This window comes from Callospermophilus lateralis, chromosome 1 (genome assembly GCF_048772815.1).
Source record: "Callospermophilus lateralis isolate mCalLat2 chromosome 1, mCalLat2.hap1, whole genome shotgun sequence".
Lineage (NCBI taxonomy): Eukaryota > Metazoa > Chordata > Mammalia > Rodentia > Sciuridae > Callospermophilus > Callospermophilus lateralis.
In genome coordinates, this window is record NC_135305.1 from 103,863,978 (window position 1) to 103,887,342 (window position 23,365).

The following is a 23,365-nucleotide window of genomic DNA, read 5'->3' on the forward strand; positions in this document are numbered from 1 at the left end:
TATTTTAATATAGTTTAAGTATTACACATTTCAGCTTAAAAATTATTCCCACCTACTGTCATGCTAAACAACAAACCTCTGCTGAAAATAAATGCAGGTAACAATATTTGAAGCATATAGGAGATCAAAACCTACCTGGAGACCTTAAATGTTTATTGTCCACACCTGGTGTGTATAATCCTGATTAAGTTAACCTCAATTTTAGTTTATCAGTCTGGACTTGCAGGATGAAGTTAATTTGCAAATATATCACACTATTTCCACCTAATTATTTTAAATCATGCATACTTCAAGTGGATCATATGTAATAAACAACTAGCAGAATGTGTAAATTTGTTTCCTCACATAGTGAATATCACTTTGCAGATCTGATTAAGGAAACTGGCTCCCAGGTGGTGAAATTATCCTGGGTTATTTGGGTGGACCCAATCAACTCCTATAAGTTCTTAAAAACAGAGAAACTTTTATGGCTATGGTGAGAGAAAAAGAGGTGTGAAAATGGAGGACTTGTAAGGGCAGAGTGGCTAACTTTGAACATCAAGTGATAAAAATTCTGTTTCACAGGAAACTGTCAGAATCATGAGTGCTTTACAGTTATAATATGAGGAACTATGATTACATGGTAACACATTTAAAATTTGTTGCCATGGATCTGAAATGTTGAAGTTGGTGAAGTTTGCAAAGTCATTGTCATATCCCAAGATGAATAACTGAAACAGAATAGATTACTTATAGAAAGATGAGGCAGTTCTGGAAAAAGTTCTAGATTTCCCACAGCTAGGGGACAGAGAGATATGAATGGTAGAACACGAGTTTAAGAGAACAATTCTATGAAATAGGCCCACTGTGCTGAACCCCACATGCTTTCTTTTCCAAGAAGCCATTAACCTTCAGCCCTGGCTGTCCTAAGGGGACGTAATATGTCACATCCTTCAGCAAACTACTTGTTATATGAGAAAGGAGAGGCCCAAAATAATGAGGCATGGGAAATGAAGGCCCCAAATAATGCTGATAAGAGGAACCCAAGTTCCAAAGACCAGATCCCAAACCTCAGGGAGATAAGGATAATTTCTTCTAACCATTCTAACCACAAAAATCTTTAAGAATTTATGGTTAAGAATCTAATTAGAACCTGTCAGCATGGACTAAGGTGACATAGAGTGGTCATGGCAGTGGGGACTTGAAAGTCTGATGTCATCCTGCTGTCAGTCAAAAGCCAAGAGGTGAACCTGGACAGGACTCTTTGAAAATTTCTCTGGGATCCCCAGTAGCACTGGTGTGCAGGAGCAGCACATTGTTCTTCTCCTCTTTGAGAAGACTCACTTTCTGTCTTGAGAATGTCCTCTTCCCCTTTCCTATCCCTTCGATAAACTCAATCCTGTTACTGTGAATGACTCTGAAATCTTCCCTATTTGATCAAGAATCAGGGTTTAAAGTGGGGTGTCTTTACACCGCCTCAGTTTCCTAGAAGACCCCAGCTCTGCAATATCATAGCATGGGGGCTGAATGGAATGGGTTAGGATAGAATAAATCTTCAGTTTAGACAGATGTGAGATCCTGGTGCACAAAACGGTCAAGAAAACTTGAGTTTATATATTATCTCTTGCTTAAAAGTTTTGAGTTAAAATATAATACACATTATGTAACTTTGACTTAGTATTATTTTAAGCTGCAAAATAATCGTGATACATGAAACTACTAACTGTGAGGAATCTCAAGGATAAAGCCTTCAATTAATGTGAGGAGTGTATGGTGCAAGGAAGGACTGCCTACACATCACAATGCAATTCACTCTGACTACTTCTGGACCATGCTTATTGTGCAAAAAGCAGTGAAAATTAATTCCTGCCTCCACCCCCAAATCAACCCATACTCCCTCTACCTCATGAAAAGGTTACTACTCATGTCCAACTGCCTTGTGATTATCTACTTATCTCCTTGTCTCCTTCAGCATGTAGGAGATATGAGCCCTGGAATCCATCCTAACACAATTACCAACACTCATAATTAGACAATCAATCTGTTTGGAATATCCAAGTTCTTCAAAACCTGAAAAATAAGTTGAATGATCACAAAATACAGACCAACTAAAGATTTATTACAGTTTGTTCCTAAATGCAAATCGGTTAGGCTGAGTTGATAGTGACCTATATTGTCTACTTTTATGTATCCTCAGGAAGAGCCCATGAATTCATTGGTACTTTCCTCATCTTTAACTTTGCAGCTGTGATGCTTTTTCAGTCTCTTTCAAAATCCCATTCTATCCATGGATAATCCTTCCTGGTAAGTGTAAGTGCACTGGAATTTTATAGCAGTCACACCATTGTCCAATCTGTGCTTGGAAATGCCCACACCCTTCCATTTTCAAAGCCAGATTTCCAATGTGCCACCACAAGGGTTAAGTTTGGACTAATTGCAAAACCTCTAATGATGTTAGATTTTATAGGGTGAAGGTGAGAGGAAGCAAAGGGAAGTGAACAAGGTCTATCGAAAGCACTAAAATCAGGGGTAAAAATGCAAATTCAAAACATCTTCATTAATGTCCAGAATGATGATGTTACTGTAGCATTTGCCAAGATGTTATACTGATGTATGAAAACATCACTATAGTATTTACCAAGATATGAAACAGAATAAAGATGTCACTGTAGTATTTATCGTTGCAAAGCTGAACCTCCTAGTCCCAGCCCAGCCTTTCCTGTTTCATCCCCTGTCACTCTCCCAGTACAAACAATGCTATCACCATGGCAGTCTATCCATATGTATCATGAAACAATGCACCCTCATGCTCTTGGACTTTTTTCCTGCCTTGGTGTCTGGAATGTTTTTCCAAAGTGTACTCTTCTACTACATGCAATCATTCTCAGTCCGGAAGACTCAATGTGCAGTGCCCCCTCTCCTCGAAGAAGCTTTTATTCTCTCCATGTTGAACACATCCTGTCCACCTGTCTTCCCCAATACATTGAGTACACTGTGTGCAAACACGTTGAGCCCATTTCCATATTGTTACTCTTATAGCCCTTGAATGTGGGCATTATGCCTTGATCATACTGTTTTGCTGTAGGGATTAAGGTTAAGTAAAAGCACAGAAAATTCTTGTTGAGTGCGTTTGGAAATTTAATTGAACTGCTGAATTTAATTGAACTGCTGTAAGTTTACAGAGTCACCTGGGGTCCACCTGCCTCTGAGGAGTTGTGTTACTTTTTTAAAAAAATAAGTGAATCCAAATTTCATTAGGAGAATTGATTTCATTTTAATCACCATTAAAGATAGTCCTCTGATTTAATATGACTTCACTTTTACATTTGCTATAATAGTTCTCTTTTGTAGTTATCAAATTGGAAATATTTACCATTTTCTCTGTAGGGGTAAATACAAAATTACTAGAATACAATGGGCACATTGAATTTTAAAGGCGAAAGTCATTTTGGAATGGTCAATTTTGTTCTACTTTGTGGTTTGTATGAAGTAGGATGCAGTACTAAATTTCATTCAGATTGCCTAAAGGAATAGAGCACCAATGTTGACCAGTTCTTATTTGCCCATCGTAAAGATGTGGCATATCCAGGACACGTCTTTAAAAGGAGCAAACTATGTGCTCTGAACTGATCTTTTCCATGAGCCCCTACCATCTCAAATGTCACCTTTACTTCTCCCCTAAAAGCAGAGGAATTTCTTCACTAGTTATTGTTGTCTCCAAGAATGTTCTCTTATCACTTCCTATAATGGAACCCCAACTCCCTGAAATCTCCTCTATGAAGGCTTACTCTATACCAGACTGGAGTCATTCTTCAGGCTATTTTCCATAGTTCTAGGAAAATCCTCTTTAGTACATTAGCTATATGACTTTTCATCTGCTTTATCCATTATGGCAGAAACATTCCAAAGAAAGAGATCCAGTCTTATATGGCCACATCCCACTATGATGCCTATATTATTTTTACATATCATTGTGTAAAAATGAAAAATGAATGCATGAATAATAGTCTGCTGAGGTGCATTGATCATGGCACATAGGAGCTCCATTTGAAGTTCCATACATTAGCAGACATAATCAGTGAGCAAACAGGAAGTCAATTAACCAACGAAATATCATCAGATACTTTTACTTTCTACCTCTCTAGGGGTCAGAGAACAGAGAAGAACTTACAGAAATAGACTTCTCCTGTGATTCAGAGGTACAGAGAGTGAGAAAATGGACTCCAGGCCCTCTGCAGATGCTCTATATTTGCTTTCCTGCCTGAGGCAGATATCATCATTACCACTAGCCTTGAATTTTGCAAGCTTGTCTCCCAGCTGAAGTAGAAAGTTTAAATCTAAAGGAATGCCTACATTTCAGCCTGATGGTAGTTCTGCAGATTTGAAGAATGAGCTAGAAAGAAAATCAAAAGAAAAGCATTATAAGGAGATGTAAAGAAATCAAGACCAACTTCAAGGGAAGGTGAGTAAAATCGTATGACCCCAAGGACAAACAAAGGGAGTGGCAGCTCATTCCCAGTGTCAATCATTGGAAAAGACACAGAACATGCACACCCAGAGAGAAGAGAAACCCTGTTTGAACCTTTCAATGTGAGCTCCCATTTTACACATCACAGGGTCTTCTAATGCCTGAGATCACCCTTAGATGACAGAAAAATGACAGGGAACACTCATTGCACAGAATTCATGCTGGAGGAAATGGGGCATATTTCTGAGCAAGATCATCTAAACGCCCTGACTGCATTTATTCACCTTTGTTTGCCAGTGTTCAGGAAAGTCATCCATCATTCTGACTCTGGCTGTGCCATGGCCAAAGAACCTGAAATACTTGGCTATGGTCACACTTTGGCCAGACTGGTGAAGCACCTCACAGTGTGGCTGCTTCAACTAGAGTAAAATGTTCAAGGCACAAATACAAGACCCAGTAGGGAGCCAGTCCCCAAATGTGGACTGTTTTACCTGCTGTCATAATGTTATTAAAGGAAATAAGTTTTTTTTAAAGAAATTCAAGTCAAGTTTGCGTATCATTTTATCTTGGTTAGTAGGTCTTTATTTTTTGAAAAAAAAAAGATTTTTTAAATTTGATTAAAATTGTGTACCTCAATAAAATTGTGTACCTCAACAAAACATTGCATATACTTCCATGATATTCACCTAACAGTAAACCTACTTATAATTAATAAATAATAATCCTGTCTTAGAAGGAGATTGTGGTTGCAAGAGGAAGCAGAAACAACTGCTGCAAAATAGGATCTAAGATCTGCTAATTTTTTTTTTCTCTGTCTCCTTATGCACATGCATGCATACGTGTACACACACACACACACACACACACACACCCCAGGCTGTGCTCTGCTTCAGGTAATAGATATATGTATATGTATATAGATGCACTCACATGATATATAGAACAGCAGTGTTCAGGCTGTGCCAAAACCATTTTGTAAAGCAGTAGTTTGCCATAAGCTATTCCATTTTGAGTTTAAGCGCTGAGATAGAATAACTCTATACCTTGTTTGCACAAGTTAACAACTACCATCTGTCTTGCACAACCATAAGGCACAAATTGATAAATTAATTGTGCTAATAAAAGTGACCACCTGTGAACTTATCCAATTAATCAGAAACACATGGATGATGAGCATATTAAACTCATACTGGAAAAACCAGGCCCACGAGCTTATCAAACATACCAGACTACTGAATGAAGCAACCTGCTCTCTTAAGGCCCATAAAAGAAAGAGTGACCCATCACTTGGTCACTCATCATGAGACTTACCCAGAAAAATAGCCAAAAGAATGAACTTTTGCATCTCTGTTCTTAGGCTTCTGACCATGATGACCACTGATGATCCACTCCAAGCTGACATCTTAAGATGACACTCCAAGATGACACAGAGACTGTTGTCCCAACCTTAGCCTAGAATAAGTGTCCTGCACTTTGACAGATTTGCACCCTGAACAAGTTCTTTGGTCCTAATCTTATCTGAACACCTACAGTGACTGACATCCTGCTCCCTGTTTTTGCTCTCATTTAAGCCTGCTGACCCCCTCTGGCTGCCTGAACCTTTTCTTAGCCTTTCTGTAACCTGTATAAATAATTGTATAGTGTGTGATGTGTGCATTGAATGTTATAGATATTACAAATTAAGATTGGAATACAAAGACTTGTGTTTGCCTAGCTTATGACTACCAGTTGACCCACAAATACTCAGTGAACTGCCTCCAGTGAAAGTGATGTAGCCTATGAAATTATTGTTATTCAATAAATTCTGTTATTGTGGATAGATACAAATATGTTTGGTCTATGTTAATGGCATCTCTCTCACTATATATATATATATATATATATATATATATATATATAATTTCTAATTAATTCTAATTCATATGTATGCAATTATTATTGTTTCATTTGCATTTATTGCTGATTGCAAGCATAAATAGCATGCTTTGTGAACTGGGCACTGGGTGGGAATTTTTTTTAAACATTTATTTTTTAGTTGTATGTGGACACAATACCTTTATTTTATTTTTATGTGGTGCTGAGGATCAAACCCAGGGCCTCATGCATGCTAGGTGAGCATCTTTCCTCTGAGCCACAACACCAGCCCCTGGATGGGAGTTTTGTGCTGGAGATGAGGATGTGCCCTTGTGTACCTTGGGATATAGCAGATCATGTTTCATGCTGCCCCATAGAGAGCAAAAGGCAAAGGGTGGATGTCAGCAATAACTGCTCCATTTATGATATATTCAAACAGTAATGTATAGTCGGGAGTATAAATAAAAGAAGTTTCAAATTCTATTTACACATTGTATGTCAAAGTAAATAAAACTTGCTCATAATGGGTGTGTGTGTGGGGAGAGAGAGAGAGAGAGAGAGAGAGAGAGAGAGAGAGAGGGAGGAGAGAGAGAACCATCTGACAGAATGATGAACTTGGGCAAAGTTTATCATATTAAATCAAAGAAACTGAAATACCTAGGGATATAAGTAGTCTTTTGGTCTTCTATTTTTTTTTCCAAATGGATTTTTAGAATGTGAACTATTCAAACCAATTTGAAAAAGTGTGTGCTAGCAGTTAAGGATATACAGGGAAAAAGTCTAGCTGTGTGCTCCTGTCTTCAAGATCCTTTATTGCTTGGAGCTATAGAGGAGCCAGCAGCTGGAGACATCTTGGCTTCTTTTCTCCCCAAGGCTCAGTCACACACATCTGAGTCTTAAGTTCCTTCTACCTTTTCTCACCACAGATTTTTCCTCTGCTGAAAACCTGTTTGGGGTATAAAATGGCCTGTTTGCCTGACCTTCTGAATTGTTGCAGATATCTGTCATCACTTAAGTGCATGGCTTCCCCTCCTCTGAAGAATGGGCAGGAATTTCAGAACTGGTACTATAAAAAAGGCTGAGTGTGTTCCACAACAAAGTAATGGCTGACAAGTGAAAGATCATGCACATGCTAAGGTACTGAGCTTTGGAAAACCATCTGTTTTCTCTGAGTGAAAGAAGCTGCTTTGAGTCACACTATAAGCACAAATGATTGTGGCAGGAACAAGATGGTCATCACTAAGTCACAGTGGTGCAGAGTCAGCCACAGATTCCCAGTACTTACCATATCATTGTAGCCAAACTGTCACAATCACTAAAAGGCTGGCAGGAAGCACACAGGAACTGTGGCTTTGAGGGGAAGTATTCCAGTGAGCTAGAACCAAGGCTGGGTGAGAGATGAGATTGTGTGCCACAAAATACAAGGTGAGAGGAGCAGTCTATGTCCCAGATGTAAGACTGCATCAAAAGAAACAGTGATACAGAATAGGCCCAATCTTGGAGATGATCAATGGAAGAGCAAGGGAACCAAAGGAAAGAAGAACACAGCCAAACTCAGAGCCTGAGATCAGCCCTCAAAATGCTGTCATGGGCCACATTTCAGTTAAGGATGGATGACACACACACACACACACACACACACACACACACAGATGGACAAGCACACACACATATATTACCCTAAGATTATAATGGAGGTTAAAATTCCTGTCTCCTAGTAACATCACAGCACTTTTCTGTGGTGATGGTATTGATTTTGAAAGTTGTCTTTTTAAAATGAACACAGCATAACCCTGTGCTTTGTAAAGTCTGCAGTAGTCACAGGTGTATCCAAGCCTTTCTACTCGCTCTCCTCTCACTCACAGACTCTCTCAGAGCACCTTTCAGTCCTGAAAGCTCCATTCATGGGAAGGACCCTTGAAAGAATAATATTTCTTGTGCTTTATACCATACTTTTAGTGTACTTTTTGTGTTTTTATAAATACTTTAGATGCACACACAGAATTGTGCTGCAGTCACCTCCAGGATTCAGCACAAGTTTGTATCTTAACAGCAACAGGCTCTACCATATAGCATAGGTGGGAGTGTGCACAGGCTGTCTGAATGTTAGGCAGTGTAAGTGCACTCGGGTCTTCACAGAATGATCAGATCACCTAACAGCTTTCTCATGCTGAGTCCCTGTTGTTAAGAAATGTGTAATTCAGATATTGTTTGTAGGAGTCATTATCAATCTTTTTCCTGACAGAGTCCTAGACTCAGACTCTGCCTTTCAGTTATTTGGCAACAGTTACATATAAAATATTCACTATGTAACTTTATCATTTTGCCTCTGATAATAATCTTCCATGTTAGAAGTTGCTATTCCCCTACTTTTCTAGAACTAATAGACTTCCCACAAAACTTTATGATCTGGTTCAAATATTTCTGTACATATTAAGACTTTGCTGCTTTTTTCAGTAAAAATTCATGGATTTATCTTGTGTTCCCAAAATTTTGCAGTGTCTCTCTAGCTGATTTTATTGCACAGTATTTTAAGTAATTAGAATGTAAGATGGATGGAATCTGTGTGTGCGTGTGCATGTGTGTGCATTATGTGTATGCATGAGTGGGTCAGCATGAATGGGTGTGTGTGTGTGTGTGTGTGTGTGTGTGTGTGTGTGTGTCTTCCTTGTCTATTCTAAAAAATAAACTCTTTGGGGGTAAATTTTATGTTCTGATTGTCATTGTATCCTTGCCCATTTCCATAAGGCATTTCACACAATACATTCAACACATCTTTTTCAATAAATAAATGAATAAAAAAGTTGGACATTATGAGTTCTAGAAGTAGAATTTCAGGAACTTTTGTGCCCAAACATGAAAGCAACAATCCAAGGGATTGTCTCCCAATTTAGGAGTCGTGAATACTTTCCAATGTATTTTTTCCAGGCATCTCTGAGTCACCTTCAATTATCTGACCCTCCTAATGCCCAAGTACTTACACAATTTCAAATATGCAGCAAAACTTCTCTATTATGAAATATGAAATAGAAAATCATTCCCCCAATGCTATTACACAAAATTGTAGTTCAATAGCGATATAAATAATACAAGATTGTACATATAAGTCCTGTAAGACTTAAAAAAAGTAAGTCGGAAATAGAGAAGAGTATAACTAATAAATGAGAAAACATTAGAAGTTCTTTGCGAAAATTAAAATATAGAAAAATCATTATCATGCATTGAAAAACAATAAATGGGGCAAATGTAGAATACATAATATACAAAGTACAAATATCAAGCAATAAATAACCAACCGAGAAAAATTATATAAAACTTGTATTTACTCCAAAGCAGCAATTTACTTGTTATTAAAACTATGTGCATTCATTGTACAGACTCTAAAAATTCCAATTTCCATGGAAGAAATAGTGAAAATATTTAATTATCTTCCCCCATCAATAATTTTAAAGTACATGTAATCTCATTGCTACAAAAACTGCTCAAATTCTTAGAAGAGAAATAAAAACTTTTAAAATTATTTGTTTAAGAGAATGTACTATTTATATTAAAACTAGTAATGGTCCAAAAATGATGCTCAGTCAAATCTTATTTTAAATATCAGAGTAAAAATGTCAAATAAAATATTATCAAACAAAATTCAATAATAAATTAGAACACACTAAAGTCAAGTAGGATTTATTCCTATAATGCAGTCCAATATATCCAGCAAATATTGTGAGCACAGTTCTTAAGAGAAGAAATGAAAATCTCCTTTGCATTTGTTAGGTTTGAGCTTTGCAGTATATATAATTGGAAAGAGCGTCAGATTCACCCTAATGAGAACAAAAAAAAAAAAAAAAAAAGATGGAAAACTGCCAATCAAGAAATTTTTCTTGAGCTCATCAAAGAACTAAATTGTGAAGGTTAACTAGTAACAATCTGGAGAGAAGTGGGCAGTTTCAGGGGCAAAAGAGCTGGAGCCTCTGCTTATATGGAATAGATGTGGCCCCATATGGCATATGGCAGATGTTTTAGTCAGCTTTGTCAACTCTCTGATCAAAAGACCCAACAAGAACAATGTAGAGGAGGAAAAGTTTATTTTGATTCATGGTTCCAGAACTCTCAGTCCACAGACAGCTGAATCCTTAGATCTAGATCGGGACTCAAGGTGAAGCATAACATCACAGAAGGACATAACAGGGGAAAACAGCTCAGAACATGGGGATGAGAGGCAGAGAGAGAGTTCTGCTCACCTGGGGCAAAATGTAAACACCTCCAGTGACCTGTCTCTTCCAGCTATACCCTACCAGGTATAGTTGTCTCCCAGTTAATCCACATCAGTGGATCAGTCCACAGATTAGAATAGGGCTCTCATAACCCAACCATTTCACCTCTAAAAGTTATTTCATTGTCTCACACAGGAACTTTTGGGGGACTCCTTGTATCTAAGCCAAAATACCAGTTTAAAAAAATCACTCAACAAGTTGCTTAAGATTTGATGGCCTAGATGAAAATGTGAAGACTCTGGAGCCCCTTGTAGACTTTGCCAGTGGTCCCTCCAGGAGGTCACATGGAAGGTCATTAGAAAACTCCACTAATGGTGGCATATCAGGGAGGGCAACAGGCAACTCCTTTTTAATTCCCCACCCTCTAGTGTAGGTTGACCTCCGGATGCATTTCTGAAAAAGTATAAGTCAATAAAAAAAAACCCTGAAGCTTCACAGTAGTGAAATCTTGTGGACACCACTCTAACCAAGTATGCAAAATTAACATCCCCAGCAATATCATGCTGATATTATGTGCCCTTGATCAAAAGAGCCACTTCATCTCTGTCATCTTATTTTTTCCTCAGAATGCACAAGCCCAGTTTAATCATGACACAATATGAGAGAAATCTAAATTAAGGAGCACTCTACAAAGTACTTGATCAGAACATTTAAAAAGTGACAACAAGAGGCTGAAAAACTTTCTCCAATTAGAAGAATTAAAGAGACAAGAGGTCTAAATGTGATATGGCATCCTGGATGGGATCCTGGAAGAGAAAAAGATTTCAGTGAAAAGTATAGCAAATTATAAATAAATTCTGCTGTTTAATTAGTTGTAAACATATCAATGTTAAGAACTTAGTTCTGATAAGTTAACAATAATTATGTAAGACAACATAAAAGAAGGTTGATGAAGGGTATATTTGGACTTTGTACGTATTTCTGATTCAAAAATAAATTTAAAAATAGAAGCAAAATCAATTTGAGTACTATTTCTCAAAGTTATTGTAGGAGAAATAAATTAAAATTACATCAAGATAGTATTAATTATCAATCAACGGGCAAAATATGTAAAACTATGAAAGCATGCTCTCTATACTCAGGTTGTGTAGAAATTGCAGTTATTATCTATTCCTGGTGAGCAGGTAAATTTATAACTCTGTTGAGAATGATTCAGCAATATCTGGAAAAAATAATTTATATATTTGTCCCCATAAGTCTTATTCCTAGAAATTTATAAGAATTCATACAGGCCAAAAGTAATAGTTTCAATGATAACTTGTTTATAATAGCAAAAATTGGAAGCATGTGATATGCCCCCAAATATGAAACTGGTCATGTAGAGAAATCAACACAGTTGTATATTATCATCTATAGAAGGGATAAGAAAGATATATATTTTTTTCTATTTGGTATCAATTATTAAACTCAGAGGGCACTTAACCACTGAGCCACATTTCCCAGCCCCTCTTATTTTTTTTAATTTTGAGACAGGGTTTCACAAAGTTGCTCAGGCACTCACTAAGTTCTTGAGGTTGGCTTTGAACTTAGGATTCTCCTGTCTCAGCCTCCAGTCTTTGGGATTACTGGTGTGCACAAACGACACCTAACTGAAAAAGTTGTTTGATATGAACTGATCACCAAAATATTTTATTCAAATTAAAAAGGACAGAACTCTGTATGCAGCATAAACTCTTTGTAACTGTGGTTGGAAAAAAAGGATGGGAATGGGAAAGCATGAACAGTATGTATTTCCCTAAAGAAAATCTGAAATATATGAGCCAATAAAGTAATAAATTGGATTTTAGATAAAGAAGGTAAAAGAGAAGAAATGAAAGTAAGACATCTCTGAAAGTGTTTTGCTAATTAGTACTGACTTGAAAATTCTTTAATTTTCTTTAACATACATCAAGAGTAAAATTTAAGGAGATGTTAAATATAATGTTCCCTCAGTAGCTGCAGTCTTATGGGTCTTATGACACTTTCATCCCACATAACACCACATATATAATAAAATTTTTGCATATAACTCACATACAACCTCTCATACTTTAAATCATCTCTGGATTATGTATAATACCTAACACAATGTAAATGCTATGTAAATAGCCTTGTTATATTATTGTTTATGGAATAATAATAAGAAAAGTATACATTTTCAGTATAGGTGCAATTCTTTTGAAATATTTCCTGCATGGTTGGTTGAATCTATGAATGCAGAAACTAACTGTACTACAAAAATGATGAAACCGACCTAACTGCATATTTGAATGATAATGTGATCATAAAGATAAGTAACATTTCAAGAAAACAATATTTTGACTATACATCATTTGGTCAAATACAGGCTAGAGCTGCAAAGAAATCCTAAGCTCCCATTATTGCACCTAACTCTAACATGAGTTTCTTTATTCTTAAATAGTGTTATTTTCATGGTAAGAAACTACAAATAGTTGATATGCTATTGTTTTTAGGATCCAATGTTTTCAAAGTGATGAAATTTTTAAAAATCTGTACATATAAACTTTGACTTAGAATATTAATATGGATTCTTGGTTTTTCTTTAAACTACATATTGTCTAGATATTTATGCTGATAAAGTATAAAGACCATAATGACCCTATGGTAAATGGCATCCCTAGTGGCAAGTTGAGGGTTTTTATGTCTTTTTTTTTTTTTTTTTTTTTTTTTTTAGTATCAGGGATTGAATTCAGGGGCACTTATCTATGAAGCCATAACCCCAGCTCTGTTTTGTATTTTATTCAGAGACAGGGTCTCACTGAATTGCCTGGTGTCTTGCTTTTGCTGGGGCTGGCTTTGAATTCGAGATCTTCCTGTCTCAGCCTCCCGAGCTGCTGGGATTGTAGGCATGCACCATGGTGTCCAGCCAGTTGATAGTTTTTAAATAGTATTTCCCCAATTAAAGAACACCAGAGTGCTTTGTACGAATGGCTGACTTTTTATCTGCAGCAGGAGATACATAAAATAAACTATGGTTAACTTAATATGCCAGAAACCAAGGTATCCATCAAAGACTAATAAAACAGTGCAAAAATGACCCAGGATTCAGTATGAAAGGAAATTTCAACACAAAAATATTAATATTATATTCATTTAAAAATCTTGATGAATGAATAACTGATGAGGAATATGATAAGACATTAAAGAAGAAAGAGAAGGAAGAAAGGGATTAAAAAGAAAAGAACAAAGGAACAGAGGAAAACCAAAGTAAGCCACTGGATGCCTTTGGATATTTTGGTATCCACAGAGTCTCCCATACTCTTCCCTTCAAGACCTGGGACCTGATTCCCCTGCTTTTGAGTATTTACTGGATTTGGTGTTTCATTCCTAGTAAATAATTCAGAGTGGAGTTGGTTTTTTTGTGTGACTTCGGAGACTAGCTCATGAAGAGTCCAGTGGATTTCTCCTTGCTCACTTTCTTTCTTGTTTTCTTTACTCTGGGGTAAGTTACTGAAGATCTCTTGCCAGGACAATGAACTTTCTTGAAAGAAGACCCTTCATTCTGTCAAATTGACTGATTCCTCCCACCCTAACAAATTGGCTGCAAACTCTTGAGAGAACCTGAGTCAAAGCTTGCAGTGAAGGTGCTACCTGATACTCAACTGTGGGAAATCATAAGATGTAATAAAGGTGTCTTGATTTAATCTTCAAGTTTGGGGACAATTTGATACACAGAAATAGATGATAAGCACAGGTATAAATGACAGCAACTAAAGTACTAACATCTCACTCATAAAAGTAGGCTCAGAATGAATGATCAAACATTTGTTTCACAATTCCAGTATGAAATATATTTCTGGGTAATGAAAAACCCAGCAGATAAGAGGAAGTTTCTTTTCACAAAAAAATTCCAATTAATAAACATACAAAGAAGAAACACATTGGCAAATCACATTTTGTAATTATGCTTTAGCCAAACATCAGTAACAGATGCCAACAATAGATTAGATGGGAAAATGTACAATGGTGGAATTACGCTGTCACCAAATGAACCTACTGATTAATCTTGGCAAAATGAACCAAATTTAACTTATGGAATATATTTCATTCTTGTTCTAATAAACATAAAGAGCTAGTTTTGAGAAAGTCAGTGAACAGTATGGTATGACACTAAAGAATTACTAATAATTTTTATAATACATGAAAGTGGCATTTTGGTTATATGAGAAATATTTTTACAAATACAAATTAAGTATGTATGCATAAAATGAAATGGTATCTTGGATTTCTTTTAAATTAAGCAGACACATGAATCATACCTACATTAAGACAGAAGGGCATACCTATTGTTACAATTATATAAAAAATTAAATATAGGATCTGAGGGTATAGCTCACTGGTAGTAGTGATTGCATAACAGGCAGGAGACCCTGGGTTTGATTCCCAAAAAAGAAATATATATATATAAAATTATCACCAAAATTTTAATAGAGTTGGGTTAAAAGAAAAAAATTAGATGAATTTTATCAGATTCTATTTGAATTAAAAAATATCCATGAATCATGCAGCACCCTGAACCAGTAAATGTTCACAGAGCTCCAACCAGCAGTGGTCAGGCAGTCTTGCTAGAAAAAGAAAGGGTACAGAAACAGTTTGGTTATAACTTGCCTTTTACCTTATATGGACATATCTGATCATTGGGCAGTCTGTGATTGGCTGAAGCTTGGCTGCTGTGATTGGCTGAGGTTCAGCTTTGTTTCAAGAATATACTCTTAAAATGCATTTATATATTAAGATAGATTGTTCTGTAGGAATTCAAAGGACTGAGGCACCTTTCAACCAAACTCTATTGAATTTAATAGCTGTTAGCATTAGTGTGGGGTCAAGGGAGATGTAAACACCAAGAAGTGCCTGGGAAGAGCATTGGAAACATTCTATACCTTAGGCTTAGTGAGCATTTACTATCTCTTAATTATGCATTACTTGCAGGTTATAGTCACAATGATCTGTGTGTGCTTCAGATCATAATGAAAATAAAAATTTTAAATTGAATTGTTAATATGCTTATGAAATATAATTTAGACAGGGTGAAATGTTAATCCATAAAAATTCAACTTTCACTAGCAAGGAGTCAAGGTGTACTCTCTACATTGATAAATGAAACAATGATCCATAGGAATTTAATTTCTCCTTGTGATATCAAAAGCATAAACAACTAAGCCAGTGACACACAGTTGTAATTTCAGTGACTTGGGAGGCTGAGGCAGAAGGATCACAAGTTGGAGGCCAGCCTGGGCAACCTCCTGAGACCCACAGTAACTTAACAGAACTGTGTCTCAAAATAAAAATAAGGAGGATGGGGGGTGTAGCTTAGCACTAAAGCATTCCTGGGCTCAATCCCAATATCAGAAAGAAAAAAAAAAAGAACATGAGTGACTAGAAGCATAAACAGTTTAAAACATTTATTTCTTGAGTAGTGGATGTAGGAGTGAATGCGAAGATGGGAAGACTTTCTGTTAATATTTAATGCTTTTCCATAATGTTTAACTTTTTGACATACTGTTTTTATAAACAAAAGCATTCATTAGGGAAAGATAAAAAGAGATTCTGATGGAAGTGCAGTGGCAGAAAAGTTAATTTTAAAAAGAGCAACCCCAGCCAAAAAGTCCATTTCCACATTGGTTATGCATAACTACATATAAAAATATTCGATTTTATCCTGGAACTCATTCCACCTCCATTCTCACAACACTTCCATTGTCATCTCTCTGTCTACTTGTGTTTGTCTTCAGACTTCCTCTTAGCCTTATTCTCTACTTAACTTGAACCTTTCCCAAATATTAGCTCTCTCAGAATATTTTTCATGTGCCAGACCTCTGCCTGTTTATCCACCTAAAAAAGCTGCCTAGGCTCCAGTCAAGAATTCACTTCTTTGCATTTACACATTCCAGCCAGTATTTCATGAGGGTTCAATATCCAGCTTTCACAGTACTTGTAGAATATTGAAGATGGAGATAAAATAAATATACACTTCCTGGGTCATGTAAGTTTTGCCCCTTGGGTATTCCATACTTCTTAGTAAGTAGAGAAGAGTGAGCTAGGACTACATAAATATAAATAAGAAAACATAAACTTATGCTCTGTTATGGAAACATTTAATTTTATTTATTTAAGAAAAACATTATCACTCCAAATGAAGCCCTCTATGGGGAAAATTGATGGATGTTTATTGCATTACTGTCACAAAACTTTATGAAAGCAAGGTCACTCATTTCTTAGAGATTATTTCATTACACAACACCTTCATATAAAATTAAATTTTCTTGAATTATTAAATAAATGATGTTGAGGAGGTCTTAATGTTGGAGGGCAAATATTTATTTGCATGTAATATTTTATTTTAAGAATTATAGAAAAATAATAGCAAAAGTGAAATGCCATCATGCTTAGGAAAAAATACACCTTACATTTAAAAATTAGTACTTAAATGGGGAGGAAGATGGAGGGCCAGAGGCAGATAGTATTCTGTGTCACTCCGTGATCCAGGTCTCACCTAGTCAGAATACTGCATCTCTGAGACTGTTAGAGGACCTCTATATAGCTGCTTTCCTCAGAAATCACCAGCACATGGCTCAGGGCTCTGGTCCTCAGTGTTCGAGCATGACACCCAGTGTTTGAGCAGGACTCCTGGCTCCCAACACCCAAAGCCCGAAGTTCTAGCCAACACAGGGCTCACAAGCACCTTAGCAGAATCACCTATCAGCACTTCTGCAGAACTCCCAGACTTTGCTCCACTCCCTTGCTGGTCACATAGCTGCTCTTACCCACAGCACAATGCCATTGCCTGGCTCCCCCCACTTCACCCAATACCCCAGAGCTGGAAGCAGACTTCTGACATCTTGGAGCAACTTCCTCACCTTAATTGGTGGGAGCAGCTCCCAGATTGGTTCTTTGCTGGCCAGCTACCAGGTTTCAAACTTCCCCCTCTCCCGGCCTGGTAACCCAACACAGTAGCTACCCAACACAAAACAACTCTCAATGGGACAGGTGTGCAGTGACCAAGGCACCACCCATAGGAGGCCAGATGTGAGAGTTTCCTCAGTGGGGAACTGCTAAGGGAGAGGGAGATGGTGCTAAAGTTTGGAGCCTAACAGAGAGAGAACTGGGAAATCTTCAGGCAAGATGGAGAGATAGTACCTGGCGCACAAGTCATAAAAGTGGTCTCAAAAAGAGACCTGTGAGATGAAATCTCCCTGCAGAGACTGGAGAGTAGCACTCCTTGCTTTCAGGAGCTCTGCACTAGGCCAGCCTTCCCACCCTGGTTACCTTCACCATCCTGAGGGCAGAGACATCAGCTTACAACAGACAACCCCACCTATTGGATGAAAAGAGAATCAGGAGAGATTCAGATCTCTAAAACTAGCAACAATCCTGGTTTCTTTCTTCAAGTATTGTTTTTTCTTTTTTTTTTCTACCCCTCTATCCTCCCACCCTCACATTCCCAACATATGTGAAACCAAGAACTTTGCATGAAATAGGATTTTGAGGACTGGGTCATCAAATAATATAATATAGAGGTATTGTATATTCCCTTTTGTTTCTTTTTTTCTTCTTTCATTTTTCTTTCCCCCTCAAATTCTTACTATTTCAGTATTCTTTATTTTTATAAATACATATGTGTGTTTGTTTTATGTACTCTACTGCCTTCTCACGTAATTGTCTACCATAAATTACTTCCTATCTATTCTCTTGCTACTAACGCTCTTTATGCTCTTTATTAGATTTCTCTTTCACTCTTCCTAAGATATTTTATTTCTATAACCTCACATCCTACCTCCTCAGCATATCATTCTACACCTCACCCCCAGTTCATTGTCTACTGTCAGAAACTGTAAACAATTTTACAAAACTATTGATTATATTATAGACAATAATTGAATCCAATATTTTTGTACATTGAGTCTAAAATGTAAATGTCTTAATAACAACAAATTGTTTACAGATGGTATATTGCTCATATTTGGATCTGTTAACATTGTCCTTCCCCATAAAGGAGTGGTATTGGAACCTTACAAAAGCACTACAAACCTATAGGGTAAAAACAGTAACACCCCAGACACACAGAGCTGGAAGAAAAGACACACAAACAACATAATAAGACAAGGGAAGAAAGTGCCCTAAACAAATCAAGACACCACATTATTAGAATCATTGGCAGCCACAACAGAAAAAAATGACAGAAAAGGAGTTCAGGATGTACATTGTTAAAATGTTCTGTGAACTCAAGAAAGATATAAGAGAGCAAATACAGGCAGTGAAAGATCACTTTGACAAGGAGCTACATAAACAAATACAGGAAGCCGAAGATCACCTCAACAAGGAGATAGAGGTTCAAAAAAAACAAAAAACAAAAAAACCAGATATCCTTCAAATGAAAGAAATAATAACCCAAGTTAAAAGCATCACCAACAATAACCCAAATTAAAAGCATCACGCCAATGAAAGCATCACCAACAGAATAAACCACTTGGAACTTAGGATATCAGACAATGAAGATAAAATATATAATCTTGAAAAGAACATAAACCACACAGTGATAATGATAAGAAACCATGAGGAGAACATTCAAGAAATATGGGATAGCATAAAAAGACCAAATTTAAGACTTATTGGGATAGAGGAAGGGATAGTGGTCCAAACCAAACAATGAACAAACTATTCAATGAAATAATATCAGAAAATTTTCCAAACATGAAGAATGAGTTGGAAATCCAAATTTAAGAAACCCATAGGATGCCAAATGTACAAAATCACAACAGATTCACAATAATGAGCATTATAATAAAAATGCTGAACATACAGAATAAGGAGAAAATTTTAAAAGCCACAAGAGAAAGAATCAGATTACATATAGGGAAAACCAATTAGGATAACAGCAGTTTTTTTTTAACACAGATCCTGAAAGCTAGAAGATCCTGGAATAACATATATCAAGCTCTGAAAGAAAATGGATGCCAACCAAGAATTTTGTATCCAGCAAAATTAAGCTTTAAGTTTGAGGATGAAATAAAAATCTTCCATGATAAACAAAAGTTAGAAGAATTTATAGGTAGAAAACCACTATAAAACATCCTTGAAAAAAGATTCCATGAAGAGGATATGAAAAACAATAATGAAAATCAACTGAGGGAGGTAGTACACTAAATAAAAAACTAATCAAAGAAGAAAATAAAGTCAAGTTAAATAACAAAAATAAACAAATATGGCTGGGAATACAAACCATGTCTCAAAAATAACCCTGAATGTTAATAGCTTAAACTAACCAATGAAAAGACAAAAGGCTAGCAGACTGTATTTTTTAAAAAGACCCAACAATATGCTGTCTCTAGGAGACTCATCTGAGAGGAAAAGAAATACACAGACTGAAGGTGAAAGGTTGGGAAAAATCATACCACTCACATGAACTGTGGAAGCAAGCAGGGGTTTCCCTCCTCATATCAAATAAAGTAGACTTCAAGCCAAAGTTAATTAAAAGCAATAAAATGGGCATTACATACTGTTCAAGGTAACAATTCACCAAAAAGCTATAACAATCATGAATACATATGCCTCAAACAATGGAGCAGCTATGTTCATCAAACAAATTCTTCTCAAGTTCAAGAATCAAATTGACCACAACACAATAATCTTGGGTGACTTAAACACTCTCTCACCAATGGATAAATCTTCCAAACAAAAGTTGAATAAAGAAACAATAGATCTCCATAATACAATTAATAAGTTTGACTTAACTGACATATATAGAATATTTCAACCTGCATCAAGTGGATACACTTTCTTCTCAGACACACTTGGATCCTTATCTTATTTTTCTAAAATAGACCATATAATATGCCACAAAGCAACTCTTAGCAAATATAAAAAAAGAGAGATACTACCCTGAATTTTATAAGATCATATTGGAAAGAAATTGGAAATCAATGACAAAGTAAAAAATAAAAATTACTTCAATTCTTGGATACTAAATAATATCTTGTTTGTGCTTCTATAGCAATAAATAAATCAATTATTATTATGAGGAAGTAGATTAAAGTTATCAAATAAAAAAAGTTAAATTTATATTTAAAGTCTAAGAAAACTTTATGAACTCTTATTTTTAGATGAAGTATCATATACACATTAAATTCAAGTAAGAAACAAAGTGAATCTATAGGGACAGAGAACCAAGTAGTGTTCTCCTAGGAATGGAGGAAGGACCGGGAATTGGCTGCACACATGCAAGAAGAAAGTATTGGGAATGAGAGAAACATTCTAAAACTGTGATGTGATGATGGTTGAACAAATCATGAAAATTTACTGAAATGACTGATTTCTAAAAACAGGTGAATCTTATGGTATAAATTTTATTTCAGTAAAAGAGCTTAAATTTATTAGTGATTTAATAAAGGTATTCAAATGTCAGCTCTGGCATATTAAAGACCTTGGAAATCATTCATTTCATTCTTATAATTGGGTTGAGGATATAGCTGAGTTTATTGGTAGAACATTTGTCTGATATGTGAAAGGCTCTGGAATAGTCAGCCCTGAATAAATAAATAAACAATAATAAATAAATAAATAAATAAATAAATAAATAAATCTTTGAATGATGATAATGGAAACCAAGGCAAAGTGAACATTAGTGACTTTTCTTAAACTCATCAGATTTGAGTGTCAGTACTCAAATCTGTAGTCAGGCAGCTTAGAAAAATTAAACTGTCACCTACCTACCATGATTCAAAGAAAATAAAGCTGAAAACTATAGAAACATTCAATCAGCAATTTGGGATCATGACAAATTCCTGAGTAATGGGTATGAAATAGTCTGAAAATGAAACACTGGGGGATGTTGTATCAAGAGGTCATGTTATCATAGGCTTTTCCTCCTGGAACTTACACTCTCAAGGAGATGATCCAAAAAATATCTACTTGGGGTTTTGGCCAGATGAAGAGAGGAATGGCCATTGGAAATAGGTCCAGAGCCTTGTTCATAAGAAAGGCTGATTCTTCAGGGGAAAGAAAGTTGTCAGAACTTTGTCTTGGATAGGGAAGATATGTTCTCCCCACTAAGTTTTAAGATTAAAAAAAATAAGAGATTGTAAATGTGCAGAATGAGTAGTAGGAGAGAACAGTTAAGTTAAAGAACAAACTATACAGTAATCCACCATTATTCATATAGAACATGTTGCAAGATCCTCCATGGATGCCTGAAACTGTGAGTGGCACTGAACTCAAAACATGCTATGCTTTTTTCATATGCATGTATATTTGGTAGTTCATTTTACAAGTTAATCAAGGTAAGAGATAGCAATAACTAGTAAACATAGAACAATTATAACCACAAATTATAATAAAATCACCAGTGTCACTACTCTTGTAATGGCTACTCATGAAGCCATTATTGGGGCCATTATTTTGTACAATAAGTGTTATTTGAACACAAGCACTGCAAGACCTCTACAGTTTATTATGATAACCAAGAAGGTAACTAGGAGGCTGATGGGATAGAATCATATGCAGTATGGATAAGATGGCCAAAAAGACGGTGTACATCCTGGATGGGACAGTGAAAGACAGCTCAATATTTCATCACATTACTCAGAAATGGCAAGCAATTCAAAACCTGTGAGCTGTTTATTTCTGGAATTTTCCATGTAATATGTTCAGGCTAAGATTGACGGAAGGCAACTAAAACTCCAGAAAGTAAAACCACAGGTAAAGAGAGAGGACTATGTCACTTGAGATATGCTCTGGAAAATCACACCCCAAGACACAGCTTACTGTGAGTCTTAAACCCTGATCAGATGATGATAAAATGCCTGATTTCCTATGCCACCTACTGCCATGCCTTGCCTTATTACTTCACCAGCAAGATCCAGCATAATGAGAGTGGATTACACCTGCCGGAACTGAAAGACACTGGCCCCCTGAGGATCACAAGCCTAAAGATGATATGGGAGAGATTAAACAAGGACACCAGAGAAGTTTGAGGACTCTGGCACCTACAGCTACAACAAACATGAAATGAAATCCAACTCCCAGCCAGATTATCATACATCCTGACATCAAAATTGTGATATTTGTTTTTTCCTTGGTGGAAGTCTAACTTTAGGCCATAAAAGGAATTTTGAAGAAAGCCTCTCCGCCCTTGGAGGAGGTTGAGGAGTAGCACAGGTTCAGAGGAATCTAAATTCTGAGCCTGATTTTAGGACTTTAAACTTCCTTTAGATCAAATCGCACAGCATGCCATAAATGTTCCATATTAGAAATATCCTTCAGGGTGCCCAACACCTGAATAATAACAAACAGAGAACAGAATAAAGGAAACTCTTGAAGGAACAATGCATCCAAATTTTCCAAAATCAATGACAGTCCAACTACACATTCACAAAAATGAAAATGAAGCAGGTTACATACCCAAACCAAACAAAATAAACAATTAGACAGACTATAGTGGAAACGGTGGGAAGCCAGACGATGTGATATTTTTTAAGTTCCAAGAGTCAAGGTGGGGGAAAGCTTCAAAGAGGAAGTGAATAGGAATGGCAATGGACTTCTCAAAAATTATGAATGAAAAAAGAGAATGAAATGAAGTTTTCAAATTTCAAAAAAGAAAAATCACTATTAGGGTTTGAATATGAGATGTTCCTCAAAAGCTTCTGTGTTAATGATGGAGGTAAAATGATTCGATCATGAAGCTATAACCTATTAGTGGATTAATCCACTTGAAAGTACTGGGCGCTAACTATAGGCAGGTGGAGCATGGCTGGAGGAAGATCACTGGGGTCATGGCCTTGGGGACTATACCCTATGCCCC